This window comes from Pinus tabuliformis, chromosome 2_2 (genome assembly GCF_031772625.1).
Source record: "Pinus tabuliformis cultivar Carrire ecotype Pingquan chromosome 2_2, CPIR1, whole genome shotgun sequence".
NCBI classification, from domain to species: domain Eukaryota; kingdom Viridiplantae; phylum Streptophyta; class Pinopsida; order Pinales; family Pinaceae; genus Pinus; species Pinus tabuliformis.
Window position 1 is genome coordinate 384,203,036 of NC_142300.1, and position 20,139 is coordinate 384,223,174.

Consider the following 20,139-nt stretch of genomic DNA (forward strand, 5'->3'; position numbering starts at 1 on the left):
GCATGTTGACTGCCACCCAGCTCCTTGCCAAGAAGGGTGGTAACACCCTCGTCCAGCGGTTGCTTGCCTAGGTTGCGGGCGGTTCAGAACCTGCCCGCTGCTGCGCCGCATTGCTCTCCAGTGAAGCATCCTGAGGTTCATTTAGATCATAGTTACCCACTTCGCCTGGGGGTTCAATAACAGAAGATGTGAATATCAGTAATCACACAAATAGATAATAACAGAAGATGCCAATGGCATTATTCACACAAATGGATAATAGTGGAATGGAGTGCTCCAGAAGGAAAGAGAATTTACATAAATAGATAGTATTAGGATGGAGTGCCAGCAGAAGGTAAGAAAATACTAAAGAAAATGGAGAATCAGAGTAAAATAGGAAAGTTTTGGACTGTCTAGATTTCAGAAAAGACAAATAACGGGATCGCCCAAAGTTATCTCACTCATTTTGTAAAGATGAGATAGATTACTTACGAGGAAAAACGCTCACGGATAAAACTTCCGAAAATGTCAAAATGTTCCGACCCGTAGCATTACAAATTGGTGCAAAACTTTGGATAAAACTTCATCTCTTCCCTGAAAACGTGCTCCCGGAAAATTTGAGGAAGAACACGTCGGATAATATAGGAAAAAGTTTGGAGCGTCCGAGTACATATTGGTGCAATATTAAATAATTTGAGATAATGTTTTATTACGGCCTAAAGAAAACGCTTCGGGGAATGTTTGAAAAAAGATAAATCACGTACAGAGGATATTGTACGATAAAAGAAACCGGAAAAAATTGGTAGCAGTTTTGTGATTCCCAGGAAAAAGACTATTACCGAGTGATGAAAATTATTCCAACCTCGTCTAACGGGTTCAAACATACATAATAACGGTAATTTAAAAATATTTTGAAAGGATAAATTTTTGAAATTGGTCTTTCTCTAATAACTATCATAAAATGTCATTAAAAAAATAGATAAAATAGATTTTTTTATAACTTATCAATTTTTTTATTTTCAATATTGGTTAGGTGGTGAATATTGGTTCATCACACCATATTATATTTTCACATTTAAAAACTAAAACCATATTTTATTTATTCTTGTATTCTGCTATAATATTAAAAACATAACTTAGGTAAAGATTCTACCACAATTTTATGTGTTTTGATGAAAGTATTTAAAAGCTCAGACACCTTGTCATGTAAATGTAAAAGTAAAATTCCATAGGAATATGTGTTTTGATGAAAGTATTTAAAAGCTCAGATACCTTGTCAGGTAAATGTAAAAGTAAAATTCCATAGGAAAATTGTTGATTATTCTCAATATGTGAATTGAATAATATTTAATTTATATTCTTAATTTATATTTTTAATTTTATAGTCCTGATAGATGTTATTTGTTTTGTTATATTTTTTTCCAGAATTGCTATGATATCATTAGTGTAAGATCTTAAGTATAGTTTTGATTATGTAAATGAATGACAAAATAATTAGTGGTAGGTTATTGAAGTAAATTGTTATGAGATGATAGTTTAATAGTAAGATTTATTGTAAATGAGATATTAAATGACAATTTTGAAGACAAAACAATAACCATCTAGTAAATCTAAGGAATTTAGGTCATCTCTTTTTTATAATGTTCGAATATTTGAGCTCGCTAATTGTATGGAACATGTTCATGCATAGTTATTTTATTGCATTTATAATAAGATGATTTTTCCATTAAATTTTGTTACATGGTTATAGCTTTGATATTTAATTTATGATTATTATTTTGACACACAGGATCTCTAAACGAACTAGTATGTAATTCATCATACCCCTACTAATATAATAAATATTGACAAAAAAAATGCATAACTAATACTTTAATATCAGTAATCTTAATTTCATGATAAGCATAATTGATAGCTTTTATTTGTTTCACGTGGAACTATTTAATTATTATGTTTGGGATTAAAATTACTATTAAGATTTCCCCAATGGGGTGGGTTAGAGGTTGAGCCCAATGTGTTGCCAAAGTCATGGGCACTAAAGACTAGGGACTGTAGCTCATCCTCGGTATATAAGAGAATGTGATTGTACATATGGATATTAGTATTCAAGTGGAGAGGAGATCAAAGCTATGAGTCTAGTGGCGAGTGAGAGAGGTTTGAGCCTTAGAGGTAGCGAGGAGAAAAATCCCCTATAAATCCCCTATAAAGTTGCATCTAAGTATGGAAAAAACCTTAATTGTGAATAGATCGACTTGAATTGTGATAGCTAATTGAAAGTGGTGGATGTTAGTGAGGTGAGAAGGATAGCTAGGGATGGTGGACTCTCATTTTTTTTATTCGGACTTTCAAGAGGTGGAGGAATGATGAGATGGGGTGAAGTTGCAGGAGAGTTTGAGTATCATTTGAAATATGTGTTTGTTGCTTCTCTCAAACACTTCAAATTCAACTACTGAGGCCTAGCTTTCTTCAATATTTCTTCTCATTTTTCCTTTCAATTTGTTTTGTAGTGTGTGGTTTAGCTTGGTCACTCCATTAATAATTTTATACCTGCTGAGATTTGGGCCTTTTATGACATAGCTTGATCTTTTCCTCGTCATCTTTCATTCGTGGGTCTCGCAACATTTTTTGGATTGTGGTTTTGGAAAGTATGTCTGGTTACCTCTAGTTAGTGTCTGATATTTCGATGATTTGTGTTAAAAAAATGGCGATATTATTCTCATACATCTCTTTTATAGGTCTATTTTGGCTTTGTTTTAGAGCTCAGAGTGTTGTAAGAACAAGGCTAGAGGTGATTATTAGGCCAGTGAGATTGGCATGTGTCAATCGTTTTTTGGTTTGAGTTGGTGTTATAAGGTTCGACATTGTAATTAGTATGTTGTTAATTGGTGTATCACTAGTGTTCCCATTATAGGTTGTTTCACACCATAGAGACTTAACTATGAGTTTTTGTGTGGTTATTGTAATAAGGTTCCTCCCCTATGCGACATGTCACCTACGTAGTGTATGCACAATAGGAAAGCTAACAACGATAGTGGTTCCCAATGCCAACACAAGGCACATTCATTTGTCCAGGAATCATCTCAAACATACTTCAAGGCGGTCCATCCTCAGACTCTATGGGAAATTCAAAATATGTAAACCATGATGGGTGATGAGAGGCAAACATTTTATGACATTGATATATTGGAAGAGGTCTCCTGCTAAGGTTTTGTCCCTAGTCACACCAGGGGTAAGAGGAAATAATAACTCAACTCAATTGCATTGCATCCAAAAATGGATACTATGCGAAGTATGGTGCTAAAAGACAAGCAAGTAAAAGGTAAAATGTGTGTTTTTAATTAAAGACATCAACATAGAACTAAGAAATAAAAATTTCTTCATGGATAGATTGGATGTAAGGAAATCCCATATAGAAGGGAACCTACAATGTGATTTTTATTGTCTTTCTCCTCCTCGTTCAAGGAAAGAGAATGCAACCTTAGTCCCCTCATCAAATTCTTGATGGTTTTAGAGATTTCTAGTGCATACGGATTTATGCTTTTTGAGATTTCCTATAATGAGTAGGTGGATGACTCCCCTAGTCTCCCTAGAGACAGTGAGGAACATCCCACATTGAATGAAGAATCAAAATTCCATGGATGAACATTGTAATTTGATTTTGAAGACATTATGAGGCAATGCATTTTCCAATTTAGAAAACACATCACTATTAAGCTTATTGAAATTTTTTATTTTTTATGTTCTTGGATATACATCCCAAGTGAACGTTGTTAAAACCAAAATACATAATTTTGGAATTACACCATTGAAATTTTTTATTTTTTTCATTTATATGATAGCATTATCGAATTCTCAATTCCTTCTCCTAAAATATAGTTTCCCTTGTTTTCATTTTATGCTTCTTTATCTATTACACTTTTTCACTTTCTTTTTTTTCTATAAAAACAACTACATCAATGTGGTAATGCTTTACAAATATTTTGAAAATATCGTATAGGTCTCTTTTCCTCTGCCTCATCCAAGCCAAACTTTAATGAGACATATCCTTTCTGGAAATAATATTGGGAACAACATTTTTGATGCTCGATCATGTTAAGAAATGACATAATTTTCATTGTTATTAAACTTATGTATTATGGACTATGCTTTAACATTCCACTCTTTCATGCATTTTCACATGGTTTGAGACATAAAGTAAATTGTCAATATCCTTAATAATAAAAACTTATTGGACATTTTCAATAAGTACATTCCTTCATTCTCATGTTTCTATGGATCTTGCAAAGTCGTAAATAAAAATCATTTTCACTTAACTAATAAGCAAAGGATGCATGTTACTAGAAGTCTATATAATGAATGCTTTTATAGTATTTTGACAAAATTATCATCCTTTAACAATGGTCTCAAGATCTGTTTCATTTTTTTTTTCTAATTAAAATTATTTCCATGACTAAGGTTTGTACTACAACTTTCTTTTTTTCTAATTATATCTAAACTAATCATAATCCCCATAATTAAATACAATTAAAACATAATCAAAATATAAATATCACCTATAATGTCCATACATCATATGGATACATATAAGCAGAATCATCTCATATACTAATTCTTACAAAAATAAATATTTATTCATTTAATTTTATTTAAAAATTCATATTATTATTTTTAACACTTTAAACTTTCTCTATAAAAATTCTTATTATCTTGAAATTACCTTATAAAAATGTAACTAATTGATTACTAATTACCATGTGTACTATTATCATTTAATGGAATTTTAACTTATCTATTTAATTATTATTTGAAATTTAACATTTTAAATAATTGGATGTATAAGAGTGAGTATATATATATATATATATAAAGAAAGTTGACTTATGTTAGAATAAGTTTAATAGTATATAAAAAATTTGAATTAATTAAATTGATCATGCTTATTTTGTAATAGGTCTTCTAGAATTTTAATTTAATTATAAAATAGCATAGTCATATAAATTAAATTGTTACAAGATGTCTATATATATCAATCCATAATAAATATGAAAACACACACTTCATGAGACATCCAAATCCCTAAAATTAAAAAATATCATAAAAACTAACTAAATTATAACTTCATTTTAAATTATTATTAATTATAAAAATAATTGATAACTAAGTTATATATATATATATATATATATATATATATATATAATATGGAGCTTCATTGTTAAACATGGAGATTTATTCTCATGTTACCAAAGAGATTATTAATCTATAAGTAGACTTTATTACAATACCATGAGAAAATATCAGGGCTTATGAATACGAGATGCCCAAAAAGCTATAATTCACTTATATGACATTTGTTCATTCCACTTTTTTTAATTATCAATTTAACTAAAAAGATTAAAAAAGCCATAACTACTTTTGAGATAAATCGCCACCATTGATTTGCATATATAATTATGAATATTCTTTAATATTCTGTGGAATTTAATTCCACACCAACCCCCTAATAATTATTGATAATTAAATTAAACTTTTAAATCCCTATTCCAAAACAGACCACTTAATAATTATTAGGTGGAAGATAGACATTTAATCTCCAAGGAATATTTTAAAATATTTTTAGTACTTGTCATAAATAAAAAAATGACATTTATTTCAAAAATATTTATGTCCTTTATACTATTTTATTTAAATTGATTAAATAAAAAAATGCTATATCAACAAATATCATATGAACATAAAAATATGGTTTTTTGGAAATGTGGTATCAGTAAGCCATGGTATTGTAACAAAGGCTATTTAAAACTTAAAATATTATATATATATATATATATAGATAAATTTTATGAATAGATATTTAATGGCACTTTAACATGGATAAGTTATATATATATATATATATATATATATATGAATAAATATTTAATAGCACTTTACCATGGATATTTTAAGTTATATATATGTGTGTGGCATTAAGAATCTTGTTACATGTTAATTAATTAGTAATAATAATAATTTAATTTAATGTTACAATTTAGTTAGTTTTTACCATTATTTTGATTTCAATAATGTGGGATGAATTATGATATGACTTAGGATTTTGATGTCTATCAATTTTTACCAATTCTCAATTTATATGATTATTTTAATTATAGGATATTATATATATATTTTTAGTTTACTCCCAATATTCACAATTTTTGTTATAAAATATAATGCATTTACAGAAAATGTAGATAAAATGACATTTTTTCAGAGTATTTTTCTTGTCAATTTTGTAGGAAATTTTATAGAGATTTTTAAGAATTATAATTATATTTTTTTAATTTACAAAAATTGAATGTATTCGGAGTTTTCATGACACTAATTATATTTATATATTCAAAAATAAATTTTAAATAATAATAAATCACAATTTCGTTAACATATTATATTATTAAATTAAAAAAATAGATATTAATTAAACTATAGCTTTATAGAAATAAATTTATTTTATCTTATCTTCCAAAATATTTTAGAAAAGAAAAATTGAAAAATATTATATGATAAACTATGAAAAGAGTTGAGAAAAAACAAATTGGAGAATATTATAAAAATATATTTATTTTATCTTATCTTCCAAAATATTTTAGAAAAATAAAATTGAAGAATATTATACAATGAATTATGATGGAAATATTTGAGAAAAAAAAAATTGGAAAATATTAAAGGATAAAGTATGTAAAATTGTATATTTTTCTTAAGAAGTTATGTCCATGTGCTCCAAAAGATTTGAGAAAAACCAAATGGGAGAATATTATAAAAATATATTTACTTTATCTTATCTTCCAAAATATTTTAGAAAAAACAAATTGAAGAAAATTATACGATGAATTATGGAAATATTTGAGAAAAAACAAATTGGAGAATATTATAGGATAAAGTATGTAAAATTGTATATTTTTCTTAAGAAGTTATGTCCATGTGCTCGAAAAGATTTGGGAAAAACAAATCGGAGAATATTATAAATATGTTTATTTTATCTTATCTTCCAAAATATTTTAGAAAAACAAATTGAAGAATATTATATGATGAACTATGGAGATATTTGACAAAGAATAAATGGGAGAATATTATAGGATAAAGTATGTAAAATTGTATATTTTTCTTAAGACGTTATGTCCATGTGCTCCAAAACATTTGAGAAAAAACAAATTGGAAAATATTATAAAAGTATATTTATTTTATCTTATTTTCCAAAATAGTTTAGAAAAAAACAAATTGAAGAATATTATACAATGAAATATGAAAATATTTGAGAAAAAACAAATCGGAGAATATTATAAGATAAAGTATGTAGAATTGTATATTTTTCTTAAGAAGTTATGTCCAGGTGCTCCAAAAGATTTGAGAAAAAACAAATTAGAGAATATTATAGGATAAAGGATGGGAAAGTTTAGAGAGAGGCAAGACATGTTCGTGCAATAATGGTAAAGTTGGCATAATTTTTTATTACTCCGGGAGGATTGACAAAAGACAAACCAGAGTACGTTATACCTTACAAGTGCGAGGAAAAGGTTGGAGGATTTAGTGGAGATGTCTCGTAAGATTATACGATATGATATGATTTAGTTATGTAATATAGTTTTTATATTAATGGAATATTAGGGAATATAGTAGTAATTTTTAAAGAATGTTATAATTTATAAAGAATGCTAACCTGGATCTGTTTCTTCAACTTGTCCTGACAAACCACACTAGTTGGTTCGAAACGCGTCAACAAATGATATTCTATGTGATTTACGCTGAAGAATCTCTCATAGAATGTTATAATATAATATTATTATATAAAATATAAGAAGTTAATATATTTTAATAAAAGTGGTATAGAATATTTTAGAATATTTTTATAGTAGTTAAAGATGAAAGGTTGAGATTTATTTCACAAAAAAATATATAATTTTTTTATTAATTAAAAAAAATGTCAATATGTGCCATATGAACATTTACCTTTTTATTTTAGTATGTGGTATTAGTAAGTCATTTTATTGACACATAGTATTCTATTAAATCTTATATTTCCAAGTGAAGAATCTTCATAGTAAAATAAAGATGAATATTCGCCATCAATTTTTTTGGTTAATTTTAATTAAAATATGACAGAAATTTTTAAAAACTTGAGTTTAAGTTGTTTAATGTGCATAATTCAAGTGCTCCAGGGTTTTCAAGGGTGCTAAATCTATTTATGAATTCAAAAATTTATTTTAAATAACAACAAAAATCATGAAAATGTATTACCAAATTTTGGTGAATCCTGGTGAAAAGGGATATTTCCTCTATAAGTTAGGGCTTAGTCTAACTACTAAATAGCCGTTTTCACAATCATCCAAATATGACATATATTTTTAAAAACTTGATTTTAAAATTTTTAATTTGCATAATTCAACTATTTCAAGGGTTTCTATTTTAAGCAACAAAAATTCTTGAAATCGTATTGCCTAATTTTGGTGAATGTGAAAAAGACGATTTAGTTTATAAGTTAGACTTATGACATAGCATGCTACAACATAACCGTAACTATAATTCATAACACACACATATATATTTTATAGCATAACATAGTTCAATAATTATTTAAAATAACACTATATATATATATATATATATATATAAGTTAGTTTTATATATATTTTTTATAGCATAACATAGTTGTATAACTATTTAAGGCAACAAAATTTATTATTTAAAATAACATATATATATATATATATAAAACTAGATAGTTGATAACATAGTTATATAACTAGAAATATAATTTATTTATTATAACTATAACATCATATCGTTATATATTATAGTTCTATATATGGAAAACATATAACCTAACATAATTATATAACTATTTATCAGTTCGCTAGATCCATGCACGATCCATGTTAGCTTCAAATCTATCCAAATTAGAAAGGGATCAAATCTCCTGTGCAAATCTCCTTTTCAAGTGCAAAAATTGAGGAAATGTTTGAACCTACAGAGATTTGATCCCTCTCCATCTTGATAGATCTAGAGTTAAGATGGATCTACGTTGGTTTAATTATTAATAATTAATAATGGATTAGTCGAGCTCATATACGAAATGACCCTTTTCACGATCATTTTTCTGGTTAGGTTTAAATTTTCTAATTTGCATAATTCAAGTGATCCACAGGTTTTCAAGGGTGTTGAATCTATTTATGCATTCAAAGATGTATTTTAGACAACAAACAATCTTGAAATTATATTGCAGAATTTTTGTGAATTCTAGTGAAAAAGGATTGCTGAATGTATTTATGCATTCAATCATGTGTTTTAAGCAACAAAAAATCTTGAAATTATTTTCTCAAATTATGGTGAATTCCAATAAAAAATGTAAGACTAGGCATATATATATATATGTGTGTGTGTGTGTGTTAAAATAAATATTTTTACATCAAATAATTACAAAGTTATGTTTTGTTATAGTTATATATGTTATAATTATATATGGTAAAATATTATATATAACTAAGTTAAATGTTTTGTTATATATAATAACATGATGTGAGCTTATATATATATATATATATATATATATATATATATTTCTTTCTTTTTTAACTTTTTAACTTTAAATGCCCCTGGCCAGCTATATTTTAAGATAATCCGAATATGCTACTGAATTTGAATCGGCCGTATGCAATATTGGTGACACATAAGTGCTCTAACCATGTTTCGACTCGTAATACCAATAGATATTGAAGAAATCACCTCGAACTCGAATAAGTGTATGCTCGAGCATAATAGATCAACCCCTTATACCTTTATCTTCTCAGATACAAAAGTTATATTTAGTTTTTTATTTTCCATTATCTAATGATCTTCTATTATAAGATCAGGAGTAGAATTATACTTCTCATCATACTTATTAGACGGAAAAGATATCCAGGTGGATTCATTATGTGCGCGATAATTTCCAATATTCTAACTCATGATCGCATTCACTAAAAAAAAAAAGTGACCTTATCCACATACCTAATCGGATTGAAATATTTGTATCTGGGAATTACATGAACTGGTCTGTAATTCCATTGGATCTTCTATTATAAGGTCACAATTTATGAGGTCACAAAAAAATGGAAAGAGTTATACAAAAATTGGATCAATGACAGTGACCCAAAAACTTGAAAAAGAAAAAAGGGGATACTTTTTATCGAAAACTTACAGCATCTTGCCAAACAAAGGCTAAGAGAAAAGAGAGAACAGGAATAATTGGCATTACATCGACAATTGGATCAAAAATTGCATAAGCCTCAGGTAATTTTCCAAAAAAGGGATTATTTGAATGAATAAAGGCATCATCTAGAAAAATATTGAACATAACTGGCATTTTTATTCTCCAATAAAAATTAGGGGGGGTAAAGCCAGAAAAGTATTTGATTGATCGAATCGAACGAAGCTCTTCGGCAAGTTTGACTGGACTTGGAGTTGGAAGGGATGATTCTTTCATACATACAACATTTTACCCAATCTAATAGAAAATGATCAATGAATGGATATTCTTGTCACTTTTTTTGTTTCCCCTATTATGTCCAATTCCATCAATAACCTATTTTGTTGAAATATCCACAATTTTTTTCCCCAATTGAGATTTGATCTAATAAATCTTGGATACGAATGGGTTGACAAAAAAATTTATATAAGTATTCATTAGCATATGAATAGGGAAATAGGATGGGAATGGGGCGTGGCCAAGCGGTAAGTCTGCAGGTTTTGATCCTCTTATTCGGAGGTTTGAATCCTTCTGTCCCAAACTTATTTCATTGGTTCATGTTTTCCCTTCCTTCGCTCTTCCCTTTTTTCTTTTGTAAAAGATCCAACTTTGTTTTCCTTTTTATCATATTTTAACCATACTTATCAGAAGGGAATGTGATTACAATAGGGAAGAGATAAAGGGATATATCTGTGGTGCAAGATGGGAATACGGATCAATTTGAGATAAGGTTCAATTTATGAAATTAGCCCATTGGATGTATGTTGGTCCTGCTCATATTGGAACTCTACGAGTAGCTAGTTCATTCAAAAATGTCCATGCCATTATGCATGCTCCTGGAGATGATTATTTTAATGTAATGAGTTCTATGTTAGAACGGGAAATAAATTTTACTCATGCAACTGCTAGTATAGTAGATCGTCACGTACTAGCACGTGGATCTCGAAAAAGAGTTTGTGGATCATATTATTCGAAAAGATAAGGAGGAAGGTCCCAATCTGATAATATTAACACCTACATGTACCTCTAGTATCTTGCAGGAGGATTTAAAAAACTTTGTGGATAGAGCATCCATAATCTCCGATTGCAACGTCATTTTTGCGGATGTGGATCATTATCAAGTGAATGAAATTCAGGCAGCGGATAGAACTTTGGAACAGGTAGTTCGATATTATTTGGAGAAATCCCATACATTGGATCAATTCGTAACAGATGCACCTTCTGTAAATATAATTTGGATTCTTACTCTGGGTTTTCATAATCGACATGATTGTCGTGAGTTGAGACGTTTATTAAAAGATTTGGACATCAGAATTAATCAAATAATTCCTGAAGGAGGATCTGTAGAGGATCCGAAAAATTTACCGAAAGCTTGGTTCAATTTAATTCCTTATCGTGAAGTGGGCTTAATGACAACGATGTATTTGAATAAGGAATTTGGAATGCCTTATGTATCTACAACTCCTATGGGAGCTGTAGATATGGCCGAGTGCATCTGACAGATAAAGAAATCTCTTGAGACCTCGGCGGCTCCTATTTTATCAAGTAAAAGGGTTGATTACGAATCCTATATCGACGGACAAACTCGATTTGTTTCCCAAGTTGCTTGGTTCTCAAGATCTATCGATTGTCAGAATTTTACGGGGAAAGAAACAGTCGTTTTTGGTCATGCAACTCATGCTGCTTCAATCACTAAGATACTTTCTAGAGAGATGGGAATTCATGTGAGTTGTACAGGTACTTATTGTAAACATGATGCAGAATGGTTCAAAGAGCAAATTAAAGACTTTTGTGATGAGATAATCATCACAAATGATCATGCTGAAGTAGGAGATATTATCTCTCACGTGGAACCCTCTGCAATATTTGGTACTCAAATGGAATGTCATATTGGTAAACGTCTTGAAATTCCCTGTGGAGTTATTTCCGCCCCAGCTCATATCCAAAATTTTTCCTTGGGATATCGACCCTTCCTGGGTTACGAAGGTACTAATCAAATAGTTGATCTAGTTTATAACTCATTCGCTCTGGGTATGGAGGATCATCTTCTAGATATTTTTTGTGGTCATGATACGAAGGAAATAATGACTAAATCCTTATCCACGGATATTAGTCCAATTTGGGATCCTGAAAGTCGGCAAGAATTGGGTAAAATCCCCCGTTTTGTAAGGGATGAAGTAAAAAGAAATACAGAAAAATTTGCACGATGAAAGGGCATTTTGAACGTTACTGTCGAGGTAATGCACGCAGCTAAAGAAGCATTAAGTTAAGTACCTAATAAATATAAATTAATTGATTACATTGAGTGTATTCTATACAAAAAGAGTGGATCCGATTCGATACCTATCATAATCACGTCTCGAATCATGATTCGAGATTACTGATCTCGATCATGATTCGAGATCAGGGAGGAATCTTCAAAACATCGTCTGAAATGATGCGGTAGTTTACATAATGGGTTTCGTGGATATGGATTATGACATCATTTCATATTCGGATCAAATTCCCTTGGCTCAACATTATTCTTATTTTATTATATACTCTCCAAGTAAATCTCGTAGAGGATCCCATATACCTTTGGATTCCAATCCTTGTTCGATTGTCAATGTTATACCAAGGGTATCTTTAAAGTCTACTGGACCAGTATAGCTAGCTCTCTTCTGACACATCAATACAATTTTGATGAGTATCGAGAAGGAACGGGATAGAATGATTCTGTTCCTGCCAGCAGTTATTCTATCTCTATTTGGTCGACTAAATCCCAACAGAAAGAAGAGAATATTGCATGTTCCGAGGTCCGTCTGGGCGTAAGGAACCCCAACTCCCTCAATCGATGTTGTAACAATAGCATAGTGGAAATTTTCGATTGAAATTAGCTTTTGCATACGGGTGACTTTAGAACCGAAAAAGAGGATGAGCGTTGCTTGCAAAGGATATCAATCACTATCAATAAAACTCATCCAGAATATTATTCTTTTATATTCTTCCTTTTTCATTCCGACATGACATTTGGATTAATTACCATACATAACATAAAATTTCTCCTCCAATTTTTTTCTGTCGAGCTTCTCGATTCGTCAAAATTCCTTGGGAAGTAGAAAGAATTACGATCCCCATTCCACCTAGAACTTTTGGAATTTCTCGATAATTAGAATAAATTCTCAACCCAGGTTTGTTGGTACGCTTTGACGTGGTCATATATGTCCTTTTCTTCCTTCTCCAATATTTTGAAGTCGATATCAAAAAATATTTTTGGCCTTCCTGATGTTCCCTAACATCTTCTATAAAATCTTCTCGTAAAAGGATACTTCCAATGTTCTTGGTAATATTAGTAGTTGTTACTCGAACCGTTCCTTTTTCTACCATGTCAACGTTTCTTATAGAAGTAATTATATTGGTAATAGTATCGTTACCCATGACGAATGAATTCTTAGGAATACCTGGTCTCGATATAAAAGGCATGTTCGATCTTCTTTGAGGAATATGCCTGAGGTGCAATGAATTTAATTGATCCATGTACCATTTGATGAACCTTAATTCAAAGATTCTTACAAGATCTATCAGTACTTATAATACTTCGTGAGCCAATGAAACTATTTTCGTGAAATTCAATTGTCTCAATTCCTTAGCAACCGGACCAAAAACGCGAGTTCCTTTTGGATTTCCTTCCTGATCAATGACAACGGCTGCATTGTCATCAGATCGTATCATCATTCCATTGTCACGTTCAAATTATTTATAGGTGCGTATAACTACGACTCTAACTACTTCCGATTTTTCCAGGGGCCCTATATTCTTGCGAGAATTATAAGCATCTTTTCAAGATGCTCAGAAAGAGGAATTAGTCTAGGGTTTAGATATTATGTATCAAATTGCTAATTGAACTTCGTGAAAAAACTTCTTTCAGATAATGGAATTTGAAATTCACTCTCTTTTATTTGGGTTAGCCCTGAATAGAGGTATTCCGGACCGAAGATATGGCTATAGGAGTCTATTCATCGCACATATGCTTCGATCAATAGTATTGTAACCATCAAAGTAAAGCAAAGCAAGCAGAAACCTAAAGGATCAAATGGAACGAGATAAAGACAAGTAAATCCCTAATTGAAGGTCTTTCAAGAAGAAAAGGATTGTTTGAAAGGGAGGAGACTGCTCAATAATTCCATATCTATGTTGTAGAATCATAACATAATGGAATACTCAATTTCACTTGGAACTTGAGCAGAGAGTAGCGATCTCTCTTCAGAGCGAACAAGAGTTTTTGCATCTTTTTTTTTAGTTACTTGAGCCGGATGAGAGGAAACTTTCACGTCCGCATTCTTATTTTGATAGATCTATGAGTCGTGGATATGGATTATGACATCATTTCATATTCAGATCAAATGCCCTTGGCTCAACATTATTCTTATTTTATTATATACTCTCCAAGTAAATCTCATTTCCACGTGATTCCATACAAAGATGACAAATATTTGAATCGTTCCGTTGTTACAAATAAGCCTAGGATTTTCTATCGATGCGTCTAACATCTCATCCCAATATAGCGCCAATCCAACAATTAATTTATCTCTTATTCTGGATTGACAATAGTGTATTGTGTCGATATAATTCGTCCATTCACAATAGAAATAGATATCTTAGGTTCATCGTTTAAAGATCCATATTTTATTTTAAAAACTAATTCTACTATATTTATTATTTAAAAATATTTAAAATATAAATTAATTTAAATTTAAAATAATAAGATAAATAAATTTACTATTTTATAAACAAAGTTTCATCATGAGCAACTATATTCATTGTGTCAATCTTAAGCTCATAATTTACTGATTTATTGGTTATAGTATGGTTGTTTTTCTTTAGAGTTTTTTGCGCTATATTTTCGGTCAAATTTGTTCGAAATTTAAAATGCATTTTAAATAATAAGAAATTAAACAAAATTGAAAATTTATTTCACAATATTTAAAAAAAAAAATTAAAACCTAAAATAATTAGAAAATAACGTTTTTAACATTTAAAATCAGAAAATATGCATTTAATAAATAAAACATTGCAAGTAAGAAAAAAATTTAAAACCTAAATTATAATATTTTTTTGTGGTTTCAAAATCTTTGCTACATTGTTTTTTGTGGTCTTCTAGATTGTTTTGAAAGGTTTTTTTTGATGGGGTTTTATGGTTTTCTATGTTGGTTTTGTTGTTTCCTAAGTTGTTTTTTTTTTTTTAATGTTTTTTGCATTTTTATAGTTGTGTATGGTGGTTTTCTAAGTCATTTTGAAGATATTTTTTGTGTTTTTCATGGTTTTCGTATGGCAAGTATTTTTTTCTTCAAATTAATTTGTTTAATTTTGCAAAAAATAAATAAATAAAAAGGACATGAAAGATAGAATACCTACCTTCATTTGAGCCTCTAAAGCATTGATGGGGTCAATTTGAACCCTCCATGCTTCAATTGCTCGATCGAGCTCCAACACACTTTGTTGAGCTACCTAATCATTCTGGGTCGGGCTCTAAAATGTCTAGTGGCCTGCGCAAATGGAACACAAAGATAGCGTGCGAGATACTTAATAGAAAATAATGCCTTCATGGATTTATAATGCTTGATCAAGTGTTAGAGCTCTATCAAACCCTAAATTTCTATATTCCTATTGAGGGTTAAGAACAAACCCTCATCCAACTAAATTTTTGGCACTAGTAGAGCTTGATCAAGCACTTAAATTACTCAATTGAGCCATATTTCTTTGCCACCTAAATACACCCTCTCTTTTTAAAAAGTGTAACCCAACTCCCTGTTATCACACCCATTGAAACATATTTTCATAAGGTACAAGATAGCAAGTCTTACATATGGAAGAGGAAAAGAATCAAAATTGTCATCCATGTGTCTTTTGGTTTACACAGGGTCTTTTGGTTTGCAATCCTCTGCATGGGAATGAGAAATTTCTACAACTCTCACAATTCATGAAATACTTCCTATTGGTCCATCTCGATTTACGATCAATGAAGAGTTTTTTTTGGAGTGATCAATAAGGTGAAATCAAAACATCTAATCAAACAAATGGATTTAGCAATTGCCATCTAGGTAATAATGATATCGCTAATAAATCTAATGGGGGAACTCCATACAGATCTCTCAATAATTGAAATCTGCCACTATTTGTTTGTTCAATGTTTGAATTTGTAGAGAATTTTCAGGAGAATGAGGCACCTCAGCTCTTAATGATGGTTATTTTAGGACCTCGCGATCTTGATAGTATCCATGAACTAGACCATAAAGATTTTTTTTGAAAAAATTCTCTTCATAGTACCTTCCATTGAATGCATTCTCATCTTTCAAAGGTTTTCAAGGTTTCTCAGCTAATCATTTTTATATCTTACGATAGAATTTCAACTTGGTAAATGAAGAATCCTTTATGGGAATTCTTCTGCAAATAAGTGAGACCTTCTCTCTTGTGTTTCATATAGAGGTAAATATCTCTTCTTTTTCACATTTTTTTCTATCGGTATAGATCAATGACATATATATGTTCGTAAGAAAAGAAGAACTCATAGCTCCATTAGAATTTCAACTTAACTTGAACTTGATCTCCTTTTGCGTTTAGATTGGTTTTATAACTAGTTTCATCTTTCACACCTACTAGATTAGTTTTGCATGCCTAATTTTGTTTCGTAGATAGTTTCATTCCTTGCACCTTGTTTTCTTTCGTATGTATTTCTATTTTGTCTCAACATGTAAGTAGATTCATTGCATTGCTGGTTTATTTTTACATTTAGCTTTGTTTCCTTACATTTTTCTTTTTCATTGAATTTATATTTTGGTTCCTTGCATTGCATTGCTCACTTACCTTTTCATGTAGTTTTGTCTCTTTGCATTGCTTTTTATTTTTGATTGCATTGCATTATTCATTACATTTTAATTTAGCTTTGTTTCCATAAATTTCTCTTTCTCTTCAAGCTTGTACATAAATAAAACTATAAAGAGCTTCCCTTACCCAACTTTCCCAAAATGTTGAAATCCTAATAAGTGGTTGTGTGTGGTTGTGATGGTCGCTCCACAAAAAAATCACTTGTATACCCTCGTATAAAAGCACACACTTAATATTTTCTCCATGAAGTATTGACATTTTACTGAGGAAAATGTGAGTTGATACTAATGGAGATACCTAATAAATTCTTAGGACCTACATTTATAACTAGAGCTCTACTTCCACTTTGGTTCTGAATGTTTCAATTTGTGTGTTTTAATGTCCACCCGTGAGTTCGAGACATGATATGCAGACATGGTGTTGGAGCTTAGAAATTTTTTGTTAAATTTTTCCAAGTGTAGGGCCACACAACATGGATAAAGAATGGAATAGGTGTGATTGGAATTGTTGGTTCCCAGATTGTCCTGGTAACTGACAACAATGTGAGAAGACATTCGTTGAGGATCAAAGATCCTCTCACTCAGGGAAAATACAGATTCCCTCCCTTCCACCATAGGAGGTATTCCCTGTTAATAATGTTAATTAAGGAAATACTATTTAAAATAAAAATGATTAGACTAGATTCATAATTAAATAGTGTTTAAATAAAAATGAGGTTTTAGGGAAAGAAATGTGGTGGGAACATAACCAATGAAACTTGTAAATTAAAATATCATTTATAACACATATGATGTTTTAAATTAATATACCATAACTCACACACAATATTAGAGTTAATACAAATTAACATTTAAAATAAAAGGAAAATAAAGAAATTAAAATAAGATGGCTTAAATGCATCTAATTGAAAGGTGTAGTTAAAATAATATGATATCAAGTATCACTATTAATTTATCCTGCACAAACAATTAGAAAATTTAATTTAATTATTTCTAATAATAAATATTGGAGAAAAATTACATTAAATAATTAATGTATGAAATATTTTTTTGAATATGTTAAAGTCAAGCTATTCTCAATCATTCGCAAAGCTTGGGTGGTGCATGTGACATATATGTATTACGTCTTATATCTGCCTTGTAATGAACAACGATTTCTTAAGCATTCTAATTTTTTTTTGTGCTTTATAAGTTAAATACATGAGACATGTTGTAAGTTGGAAACTGAAGCATTTGTATGTTAACCTTAAGAAAATTTATGTGATAAAAGATTAGCCTCATTCACATAACCTCTAATTTAGCATGGCTTTCACAACCTCACAAGTTGTCGCTAGAAGTTTGTCTAAGACTTATTTAAAATTATTGCTCCACTCACCACCCTAAAATAATTCCTTACGCTAGAATATGGAGTTTGAATACGATTTTACGGGCTTAAACTATGTGTACCAAAATTTTCCTCAAAATCCCTTATTTTAATAAGATTGTTTTTAGGAATGTGACCAATTGTAAAGAGAAAATAGAGTTGTTCTAATTTAAGAGTGGGACCCACCCACCTCTTCTAGTTATAAATTATGTTATAGAATCTTGGGCAAATTCACCAATAAGAAAGAAATGTTGTTTATTATTCTTGTCGATGATATGTTCCATCACTAAATCAATTAGGCTCATTTCTTGATTAAAAGAGACCCTAAAAAATTTAAGTATTCCTCGAAATATATGTTTCCATCCTCAAAGTAGAAAAAATGGATTACAAAAATGTTAGCCTATGAATATGAGATTCTCTAGAACAATGGATAAGAAAATGTTGTTAATGCTTTCTTTAGAAGCATCGTGAGTAAGGGTCTCTAGTTTCCTCATATTCCCTACCATATCATATTTCCTACTATATAATTAGATATAATATGTACTTAAGTAATTTACAATATATGAAAATAGAATGCACATGATCCACTAGCTATAAATTATTCGAGAAGCATACCTAGGTTATATTTCATACGATGATGAACTATTATATAAAGGTTATACTGGTTTGGTTTGAGATTCATCACATAAATCCAAATGATTACCTGAAATACAATCCTCAATAATCATTGGTGCTTTTAGGCTTCAGAAAAAATATACCATTATTAAGTGTCCATTCTTTTAGGAAGGCTTGAAGAAGGATAGCCACACCTTTTTTGAAAAAAAAATGTGATCTTTAGAACAATTCAATATGTAGATAGTAATGATTATATAATTATTACAACCCTTACACATTCCTACCAATGTGCGAGCTAACATTTCTATGGATTCCATTATGAGGTTACCAAAATAATGCAACAAATCAATGATAATAGTTGTTATTAATTACCTCTCCAAATATTCTCATTTATGTTCATTGAAACATTGATTCAAGGCCTGCACAATAGTCCAGGTCTTTATGGATAATATATTTAAATAACATGGCATGCCTAAATCCATTTTGACTAATCATGATCTTACCTCCAATAATTTTTTCTAGTAGAAGTTGTTTCCACTTCAATGTACCTAATTGAATCTCAGTACAACATATAAACCCAAACTAATGGCTAGGTAGAAGTAGTTAGAGAATGTTTAAAACCTTATTTTACATTTTTTTCAATGAAAGACTAGCAAAATGGGTCTGGTGGTTACTCTTGATTGAATGGTTGTTTAATATTTCCTATCATTATGTTACTAAGGTGACCGAATTTGAGGTAGTCTTTAGTGAACTACCTTAGTAAGTGATCTCATAGGGTTATGGTGATGGAAAACACCATAACAATCCATCACGACATTCTTCATATCATCAAATATATTTAGTAATGGCTCATAATTCCATAAATAAGTGGGGTAATAAAAATAACTTTAAATGTCATTTGAAGAAGGGTATTAGGTATTATTGTGTCTCCAACCCTATAAATAGACCTAACAAAAAGAGAAGGTCATCCACCATAGGTCAGTTATCTAGTGTTATTGACCATACAAAATCATCAAATGTATATGTCTAGTGGCCTACAAATTAGCTATAACTATAAT